The sequence below is a fragment of the Ursus maritimus genome, unplaced genomic scaffold (genome assembly GCF_017311325.1).
Source record: "Ursus maritimus isolate PB19 unplaced genomic scaffold, ASM1731132v1 scaffold_31, whole genome shotgun sequence".
NCBI classification, from domain to species: Eukaryota; Metazoa; Chordata; class Mammalia; order Carnivora; family Ursidae; genus Ursus; species Ursus maritimus.
In genome coordinates, this window is record NW_024425675.1 from 5195529 (window position 1) to 5206868 (window position 11340).

Below are 11340 nucleotides of genomic sequence, written 5' to 3' on the forward strand. Positions count from 1 at the left end.
AGCAGGAATAAATAATAATTTAGCAAAGGTATAGAGAAATAGGCATTCACCTATACTATTAGTGAGTTAATATTTGTAAAAACAGTTGCCTAGCACATTGTAAATTTTACATAGGTGCTTATTAAACATTAGGAGATGTTTTTAGTGGTAAAAACTTGGGGGAAGACAACTTACCAACAATTGATATTAAAATTTTAAATGTGTATATTCTGATGATATCCAGCACCTCCAATTCTAAGAATTTATTCCACCAAAATACTCAAAGATATATTATGTAGAAAGATGTTCGTCGAATTACCATAATCATGAAATTTGGAAACATCACTGCCATCTTTGGTGGTGTGTTTCTTCTCAAGCTGGTAGGAAGGCGGCCATGGCAGTCCCAGGCATCACATCCAGACACCGCAACACCTAGGGGAAGAAGAGAATGTCTTCCTGGGGTTCTCTTGTAGAACTAGAAGAACTTTTCCCAGAAGCTTCCCAGTAGAGTTCCTCTCTGTTCTCATTGGACATATCTGGGGTCCATGAACCTTACCACACCAATCCCCAGCAAAGGGAATGGCATTACTCCAGGCCAGTGGTTCTCAAACATTTTTTATCATGGGACCAATTCAGGTGCTTAAAAATTAGGGATTCCCAAGGGCTTTTGTTAATATGGGTTATATCTATTACTAAAATTTCTGAACAATTACTTATTAATTTAAAAACAACAATAAGCCCATTAAATGTTAGCATAAGTTAACATAGCTATATTTTCCAAAGCAAAAGCATTTTTAAAATAAAAATTGTATGTATTTAAGGCGTATAACCTGATTTGATATACATATAAATGCTTACTACAATCATGCTCGTTAACATACTTATCCTCACATAGTTACCGTGTGTGTGTGATGGGAGCACCTGAAACCTGTTCTCTGAGCAAATCTCCAGTATTCAATACAGTATTGCTAACTGTAGTCATGTTGTATGTTAGATATCTAGACTTATTCATCCTACATAACTGCAACTTTGTGCCCTTTGGCCAACATCTCCCCATTTCCCCCACTCTAGCCTCTGGAAACCACCTTTCTACTGTTTCTAGGGCATTTGACTTGTTTAGAGTCGACATAGAAGTGAGATCATGCAGTTTTTTTCTTTCTGTGTCTGACTTATTTCACCTGGCATAAGGTCCTCCAGGTTCATCCATATCGTCACGAACGGCATTCTTTTTTAAGGCTGGAGAATATTCCATTGAATGTACATACCACAATTTCTTTATTAATTCATCCGTTGACAAAAACTAAGTTTGTTTCCATGTCTTGGCTCTTGTGAATAATGCTGCAATGAACAAGGGAGTGCACATATCTCTTCAAGATACTGATTTCATTTTGGGGGTGTTATACCCAGAAGAGGGATTGCTGGATCATATGGAAGTTCTGTTGTTAGCCATTGAGAAAGCATTTAATGAGAACAGTGGCCTTGCTTTCCATTTTTGCAAATACCTTAATATTTGGCTTAGTGTAAGACAGCTGGATTCTCACATATACTTCTGCATTCATTCAATCTGTTGGAATCTGTTGGTAGAAGTAAGTATTAAAAAAAAAAATCCAGCCTCATTCAGATATGTAGCTGGAAAAGGGAGAGACTCATGACCCCTGAAAAGGGTCTCAGAAACCCCATGGGCTCTGGCTGCATTTTAGGACCCTCTGCCTTATGCAGGGAGGCCCGCCCCTGAAGACGGGGGTGAATCATCCTCTCCCAGAGCTCACAGCTGTTAGGAGAGGGAGCGGAAATGTGAACTAAGTCCTACTCTGCTAGGAAGGAGAGAGGAGAAAACGGATACTGTCAGGGAGAAGGAAGGATACTGACGGCACAAGCAGCCATGCCCTCTACAAACTTTTCTATAGAGCACATCTAGAATTGTGGCAAAATACGCCTAACGTAAAAATTTCCCATTCTAGCCACTTTTAAGTGTACAGGTCAGTGGCATCAAGCACACTTACACTGTTGTGCAGCCGTTCCATCCACACGGCTCTTCATCTTGCAAAACTGAAACTCTGTCCCCATTAAACGACCCTCCATTCCCCCATTTCACCCGGCCCCCGGCAGCCACCATTCTACTCTGTCTCTAAGAGTCCGATGACTGTGTACTTCATGGAAGGGGACTCACGCAGCATCTGTCCACATATAACTGGCTTATTTCAGGTTCATCCGTGATGTGGATGCAGAGCCAGAACTTCCTTCCTTTTTAAAGCTGAAGAATATTCCGTTTATGTGCGTACAATATTTACTTTATCCCTCCTGATGATGGACATTTGGGGTGTTTTCACCTTTTGGCTATTGAAAATAATAATATTATGGGGGCGCCTGGGTGGCACAGTGGTTAAGCGTCTGCCTTCGGCTCAGGGCGTGATCCCGGCGTTCTGGGATCGAGCCCCACATCAGGCTCCTCCGCTATGAGCCTGCTTCTTCCTCTCCCACTCCCCCTGCTTGTGTTCCCTCTCTCGCTGGCTGTCTCTATCTCTGTCGAATAAATAAATAAATAAAAAATATCTGAAAATAATAATATTATGAACACAGGCATACAAATAGCTGTTTAAGTCCCTGCTTTCAATTATTTTAGGGATACGTCCAGGAGTGGAACTGCTGGATCCTATTACAATTCTAGTTGTAATTTTTTGAGGAACTGTCCTGTTGTGTCCCATAGCGTCTGCGCCACTTTACATTCTCACCAACACGGCACATGGGTTCTCAATTTCTCCACATTTTCACCAACGCTTTTCATAGTCAATATATAAATATAAACACATTTGACAGTAGCCATCCTGGCAAGTACGTTTTAAAAACATAAATCAGATCATGTCATTTTCCTGGTAAAACTACAGTGTTTTTCAGCTGCCTTGTAAACCTGAACCTCTTTATTCTGAGGGCGGACAAGGCCCCGTTGATCGGGCCCCGCCCTCTTCTCCATCCTCATCCCCGACACTCTCCCCTCGCTCACAACCCTCCAGCACAAGAACCTTTCTGTTTTTCAAACAGGCCAAGAGGTGTCCATCTCTCAGCCTTTGTACAGCCTCTTCCCTCTGCCTGAAACCCCTGGAAACCCCTTCCCTTCCCAAGGCTGGCTCTCTCCCCTCACTCAGGCGCCAGATTAAATGCAAGTGTTTCCTGAGTGCTGCTCCCAGTCACTATCATATCTTGTTCCAGACTTTTCACAAGTACTTCTTGAGCACCTCCTGTATGACAGGCCCTATTCTAACGGCTGGGATATAGTGATGAACAAGCACATTAATCCTTACTCCTAGAGCACCTGGGTGGTTCGGCCAGTTAAAGGTCCAACTCTTGGTTTCGGCTCAGGTCATGATCTCAGGGTCGTGGGATCGAGCCCTGTGTCAGGCTCACACTCAGCTCAAAGTCTGCTTGAGTTTCTCTCTCCCTCTCCCTTCCCCCTGCTCCTCCCCCCACCCACTCACTCACACATGCACACACACACGCACTCTCTCTCTTTCTCTCAAATAAATAAAATCTTTTTAAAAATCCCCACTCCTATGAGGCTTATATTCTGGTGATTGTCCACAGAGCACTAATCACTACTGCAATTATCTTGCTCATTTTTTCAATGTTTATCTCATCGGTGGGTCATTTCAGCATCATACGTAAAGCAAAAGTTGGAAACAACCCAAATGCCTGACAATGGAAACTGGTTTGAAAAATGATCATTTGACTTTATAATATAAAGCCATATGTCTGTTTTGAAGAGTGACTAGGCCTATACGTACTGCCGTGAAAAGATGACCAGGATATACTTGTATCAGACACACGGATATATGCCTCCCCAGCTCCCTTGGCACCAGCCACCTGTGAGAAGCTCACCTGCTTCTTCCACCTCAGTGCATGGTTCTGCCTCTTGCTGCCACTACATAAGCAAGCAAACCACATGCCCGGAGTTTCCACCTGCACCTGCTACTTCTGGCCTCAGATGAGACCACATGGCAGGGTATGGGCTCTGACATTCTAAATGGCCACACGAGAGGACAGTTGATGCAACTTGGAAGTGTGAAGGTTAACATCCCACAGGCAATGTTTGCCCTTACTGAGTATTTCTAAAAGCTTTTCTTGATGTGGTTTACATCTATCCATATTTATCATATTCAAAATTAAAAATGAGAAAACTTTGAAGTATTTGTCAATTGATTTTAGACATCAATAAAAACTCATATGCAAACACAAATAGCATATTTTATTTAAAACAAATATATTTTCCAGACCAAAAAAATAAGCAAGAAGAGTGGTATTGCTTTACACATTCGCAGGTCTCTTTAAAAACCTGGTTTAACAGAAAGCTCAATTCTCATAACTCGTTCTGCATTCGATTTATTGCAGTATTTTTTTTTTTTTGGTGTAAGTTTATGAAGATAATCTGGCTTCATACAGATGTGTAGTTGGAAAAGGTAGACATAGCATTTTCAGATAACTGGGTATTCTTCTTTGATACTACACCAGAACTTGACAAGTATTAGTTTCTGAAAGGTTAACTATGGTGTGGAATCTGAAACCATATCAATGAACTCTTTGTCCTCCATTATATTAAAACTCATTGTTCATTTGTACTTTGGATGGGTATTTTACCCACGTGTAATATTGATCTTGCAGATACCTGGAAGGGTCTTGGCGATTCTTAAAAGTCCATGGACCACACCTTGAGAAGTGATGACTTATTTATTTACTTGTTTATAGTTTGCTCCTCCCAACCCTCCCCTCCAGAAAGTAAGCTTCGCAGGAACAGGAACAATGTTCATCTTGTATCCCTTGCACCTGGAACAGTGTCTCTAGCTCATTGAAGGTACTCAATAATCACTAGTTCAATGAATGAACCTCAGTGATTCTGTAAGAGAGGCATCCCATAAAGTTGTCTATATGACCTTGAGACTACATTAAATTATTTTCCCAGGATTTAAAAATTGATGTCATAAAGATAAATTAAAACTAACTAGCTTGTTTTCAAGTTTTTATTTAAATTCTAGTTAGTCAACATATAGTGTAATATTGGCTTCAGGAGTAGAATTGAGTGATTCATCACTTACATACAACACCCAGTGCTCATCACAAGTGCCCTCCTTAATACCCATCACCCATGTAGCCCATCACCCCCCCACCTCCCTCCATCAGCCCTCAGTTTGTTCTCTATCATTAAGAGTCTCTTATGGTTTGCTTCCCTCTTTTTTCCCTTCCCCTATATTCATCTGTTTTGTTTCTTAAATTTCACAGATGAGTAAAATCATATGGTATTTGTCTTTTTCTGACTGACTTATTTCACTTAGCTTAATACATTCTAGCTCTGTCCACATTGTTGCAAATGGACGATTTCATTCTTTTTGATGGCTCAGTAATATTCCGTTGTGTGTGTGCGTGCATGTGTACGGCATCTTCTTTATCCATTCATCAGTCAGTGGACGTTTGGACTCTTTCCGTAATTTGGCTACTGTTGATAATGTTGTTATAAACATCGGGGTGCATGTGCCCCTTTAAATCAGTATTTTCGTATCCTTCGGATAAATACCTAGTAGTGCAATTGCTGGATCATAGGGTGGTTCTATTTTTAACTTTTTGAGGAACCTCCATACTGCTTTCCACAGTGGCCGCACTAATTTGCATTCCCACCAACAGTGTAAGAGGGTTCCCCTTTTTCCACATGCTTGCCAACATCTGTCGTTTCCTGTGTAAAATTGACTTGCTTTAAAATTCACTAATTTTGCCCTTAAAAAACAGATTGTGACTTTCAATAGTACATATTTATTTCCATAGACATTAAATAAAATACACTATAATACAATGTCAACTACCCTTTTTGAAATATATGGTAGAAGATTCTACATGTGAGGGATAGGTCTGCATAACCAAAGCTTTATGAAGCAATTCTTCCTTCTTTAAGGGTATTATGGGAAAAGAAGAGTAAATGAGATTAGGCTAAAAGAACGTTGTAAGAAAAAAAGATGAAACCAAAAAAATAATAATGAAAAATTACATGTCATCTTTCAAGAATATCCAAAATATTCATGTATGCATGTATGTGTTTCTTGTCTACCTCTAAAACAATCCAAAGAATCTATGTAATAAAATTTGGCTTCATGAAGTAGTCTAGACACTTGCTACTTAAAGCGTAGGCTTGTGTCAGCAGCTCTGGTATTTCCTGGAAGTTAGAAATGAAGAGTCTCAGGCCCCACCAGACCTACTGCACAGATGATATTTTCCAAATATAGCCACTACAATATGTTCCATTCCACATGTTGTGAAGTTGACCCTTCCCCCATCAAGCGATGGGGGCAAAGTCTCTTCCCCTTAAAACTGGGAAGACCCTTATGACTGCCTCAACCATAGATTATGGTAGAAGTGACACTATGTGACTTCTGAGGCTGCGGTCAACAGCCAGCATCAACCACCAGACTGTGAGTAAACCTTCAGATGATTTCAACTGCCAGCTGTTAAGTTACCGTCAGAATCCAACTTTCCCATCTAAGCGTGTGTGGGGACAAGCTATCCCTTCCAGGCCCTGCTCAAATTGCAGGTTTGTAAGCAAAATAAATGAGTAATCATTTAATGGCTGTTTTAAGCCACTAAGTTTGGGATGATCTGCTGTGCAACAGAGAACCAGAACACCCACTGAACCATCTTAACAACACCCCTCGAGAATTCATATGCAGATTGAGGCGCCTGGGTGGCCCAGTCAGCTAAGCATCTGACTCTTGGTTTCAGCTCAGGTCATGATCTCATGAGTCGTGCGACTGAACCCTGCATCAGGCTCTGCACTCAGCACGGAGTTTGCTTGAGGATTCTCTTCCTCTGCCCCCGCCACTTGCACACGTATGCATTCTCTCTCTCTAAATAAATAAATCTTACAAATAATAAAAATTCAAATGCATCTTAGATGTAAGAAGTATTAATTTAAAGTAAAATTGTGTAATGTGTAATTTTCCTACTGCCTTTAACACTGATTGCAAATTATGAAAAACTTCATACTGAGTTAAAATTGTATTTAGAGTAATTCTTTCCAGAAAGCTAGATAATTGTTCTCTGTCAAATGTGCCGTGTTCTCTAGATGTTAGAACTTGTACAAATCTTGGGTCTGACTCACAGTTGGAGGGTATTTGCTCCACAAGAGATAGAGAAGCTGACTACATAATTGAGGCAAGTCAAAGGATTTTAGAAGCCAGCCCTCCTGAAATGTAAGGACGAGGACTGAGGATGTGTGATTAATACTGAGCAAACTTCCTCGTGTCGAGGGCAGTAATCATTTTAATAGCAGATGACATAAGGAAAACTTTTAAAAACAGATGGTGTCATGCTACCAAAATTAAATGTAGATGAACATATGCAGGTGTTTGCTATTGTTCAAGTGTAACAACAAAGCTGTAATTCATAGCACTCTCCCGGGGTCAGGTGTATTAGCTAAAGGTCTATGGTTTCATAATGCAATCAACATATAGGGTAGCTTTCATTCCCATTAGTCTATGTGGTTCATCTATCATCATGCTGAAGGTCTTCGTTCAGTGAAGTTTAACATTTCATTTATTCGTAGTGCTCTAAATTTTAAGTCAATCCTAATCACAAAGATCAGTGAATAATAACCATCAGTTGTCACATGATGTCAAACAATTAGATATTTGGGAACATCTAAATTTTTAAATTAGTTTTTCCAGGTTCCAACCAGATATTTGGCCTCCTGGGACCAGAGCCAGGTCATCTAGCATTGCCTCCTAACCCTATCAAACTCCCCTGTGTTTAGACTATTCCTGCAAAGAATAGCCCTGTGGCTGTGGCTGCATTAAATGCAGCTTGCTCTCTTCACTTTCCAGTTATTAAAAACAACTTATTGGTAAGAGTTCTTTGTTGCAAGCAACAGAAACATACTCTGGCTAATGCAAGCAGAAGAAGATTTATTGAAAGACTGATAGGGGCTAATGAGCCCACGAAGAGGAGGAGCTCCAGGCTTGGGAAAGGGCAGGGGTCAAAGAAGTCCCAGCCCACCCACTTCCACACTCACAGTGCTACCACCACACTAAGACTAGCCTCCAGAAGATCTCCCATTCTTGTAACGCTGCCTCCCCAAAGTCCTCCTGGCTTCCGTAAGTGACAGGTGGATGTGAGATGGGTGAGCTAAAAACTTGCCCTCCTGTCAAGATTCCTTACTGAGGGAGAAAGATTATTTCCCATAAGAAAACTGATGTATTATAAGGAAGTGGGGTGATGCTGGGCGTCCAAAATCCTATACAGTCTGCTATAAATATGTAGGACTCGTTTACGTTATAAAATAATGCATGCTTATTGTGGAAAATGCATAGTATTGTCTCTCTACATTTTTTTCTAAAATTGGAATTATTATTGAATGTACTATTTATAACCAACTTTTTTTCTTCCACCATATTGTGATCGTTTTTCAATGTCATTAAACTATTCATCTGCTTTTCAATTTGGTTTTCTTTTTTTTTCTTTTTTTTAATCTGCATTTTTAAAATTCAAATTCAATTAATTAACATATAATGTATTACTTGTTGCAGGGCTACAGGTCTGTGATTCATCTGTCTGATATAATACCCCATGCTCATTACAGCACATACCTTCCCCAATGTCCATCACCCAGTTACCCCCTCCCTCCAGACCTCTCCCCTCCAGCAACCCTCAGTTTGTTTCCTATGATTAAGAGTCTCTTATGGTTTGTCAACTTCTCCATTTTGGTTTTCAATGTTGGTATAGTATTTCTTCTCTGTTTGTATTTTAATCACATAGGTAATTTCTTTTTTTAAGATTTTATTTACTTATTTGTCAGAGAGAGAGTGAGAGAGCACAAGCAGAGGGAGCAGCTGAGGGAGAGGGAGAAGCAGACTCCTCACTGAGAAAGGAGCCCGATGCGGGGCTCAATCCCAGGACCCCAGGATCATGACCTGAGTTGAAGGCAGACGCTTAGCCGACTGAGCCACCCAGGTGTTCCAGTTTCTATTTTACCTTTTACCACCTTTAAATAATGCTGCACTGAACATACACTTTTTTTTTTCTCTTTTGCTTAAGTGTACTGAAGGCTTACCATGTATCAGGCACTATGTTAAGTGCTCCATGTGCATTTTCTCATCTACTCCCCACAATGCCCCGTGCGGGAAATCCTATTATTATCACCATTTTACAGATGAGGAAAATGCTGCATGGGGGCTATAAAAAACTTGCCTAAGATGACACAGCCACGGGGGCGCCTGGGTGGCACAGCGGTTAAGCGTCTGCCTTCGGCTCAGGGCGTGATCCCGGCGTTCTGGGATCGAGCCCCACATCAGGCTCCTCCACTGGGAGCCTGCTTCTTCCTCTCCCACTCCCCCTGCTTGTGTTCCCTCTCTCGCTGGCTGTCTCTATCTCTGTTGAATAAATAAATAAAATCTTTAAAAAAAAAAAAGATGACACAGCCACGGATAGTCACTAATTAACCTGAGGGTCACGCAGCTAGTAGACAGCAGAACCAGCCTGTCAACCGACTGCTCAGGCTCTGAACCTCTTAACTTCCCTCTTATGCAGAAACTGTTGGATAATCCATAAAGATTTCCTCAGGACAATAAATCAAGGGAAGTGGAATTGAGGGAGTAAAGGCTTTTGATACATACTGTCAGCTGCTCTCCTGAGAGCACCAATTGATACAGCCCCAGAAAGAGATTAAGGGGCCTATTTTCCCATATTCTTGGGCCACACCTCAAACTGTACCTTTATCAGAGAACCTTTGTCAATCTACCTGGTGAAAAAAGATATCTTGGTTTTTAAATTTTTGCATGTGTTGTGTTATATTATAATGCCAGCTATGTTTTATGATTTTTTACTATGTGTCTGTCAAATGCATGCCCCAAGAGGGTAAAGACTGCTGTCGTTTTGTTTACTGGGGTACCCCTAGCACCTCACAGAGTGCCTGGTACGGAGTAGTCGCTCAATTAAAATTTTTGGAGTAAACAAATAAATGAGTGAATGTGCCAGGCATTGAGTTCAGCACTTTATGTGGATTATCTCATTTAGATCTCATGACACTCAATGCTTTAGCTAGTATTTATACCATTAATATTTTCACTAGTATGTCTGACCCAAGAGGCACCGCCAAGGCCTTCTTTGAACCTCCAGTTCTGGTGCTCTCAAGTAGGACTGCCCACCTCCCTTGGTTTTTCCCAAATGGATTCCTTGTACGATATATGAGCTATGTTTTAAGTCAAATCACCCCAAATCACTCCAAACTTGTTGAATTTTTTTTATTATTTAGAAAATGTCCATTTTTATTTATTTATTTTTAAAGATTTTATTTATTTATTTGACAGAGATAGAGACAGCCAGCGAGAGAGGGAACACAAGCAGGGGGAGTGGGAGAGGAAGAAGCAGGCTCATAGCGGAGGAGCCTGATGTGGGGCTCGATCCCGGAACGCCGGGATCACGCCCTGAGCCGAAGGCAGACGCTTTAACCGCTGTGCCACCCAGGCGCCCCAGAAAATGTCCATTTTTAAATCTAGCTTTCTGATTCTGTGCTTATGTCTTCAACACTTTCACAATGATTTTCTTCTCTTCAATAAGAAAAGCATTCTGGATCCTGTCACGGACACATTTTGCAACCGTGGAAGCACCATGGGCTTGGATGACATGTGTTTTGGTTTTAGACAATCTCATAAGAACCCTGGATCCCATGGCACAAACCCTTTGAAGTTGACCTGGCCACATGCCACAGGCGGATTTTGTACTGTTCCACTCTTCTTGTTATAAAGGGAAACAATTCTAATACCAGGGGCTCAGGGCAGCCTACTTTTGTTGGATGCTGTATTGTAAGATAGCCTACAGAGTATGTCAAATGCTGGACCATTTGAATGCCTCTAGACTATCCCCAAAAGGGAAAAGACAGAAACCTAATTTTATTTATAGAGGTTGGAAAGAACTCTCCATGTATTAAAAACATTAACTCTAATCCTTTGTCATATAATTTACAAATACCTTCCATTATTTTTATTTGCCTCTTAGTTTTACTTATGGGTTTTTTTTAACTTGTAAATATGCTCCACGCCCAGCGCTCCCACATCTCCTTAAGGCTGTAGACATGCCTGGCCCTCAGCACTCTCATGCAGCCTTCCCAAAGCCAGTGTGGGAGTGCAGTCCAAATAGGGGATGCCCCTTGATCCCCTGGCCTGAAGAACTTTTGTTTCTGGGGCCCACAAGACTATAACAATTAGAAAGATGGTTCTGGGCAGGAAATAACACCTAGAGCACTGCACAGATAACAGACTGAAATGTACTCTCAGTGTGCCCAAGAAAAAGGCCCATCTACTTGTCCTGGAGTTTCATTCAGAGGGACAGCCTTCA

At 41.1% G+C, this 11340-nt stretch overlaps 1 pseudogene; it reads right to left on the reverse strand.

Annotated features, from left to right (window-relative positions):
• Positions 1-351: 351 nt before the first annotated feature.
• On the reverse strand, positions 352-10846 carry LOC121106290 (annotated as a pseudogene).
• Positions 10847-11340: the final 494 nt, after the last annotated feature.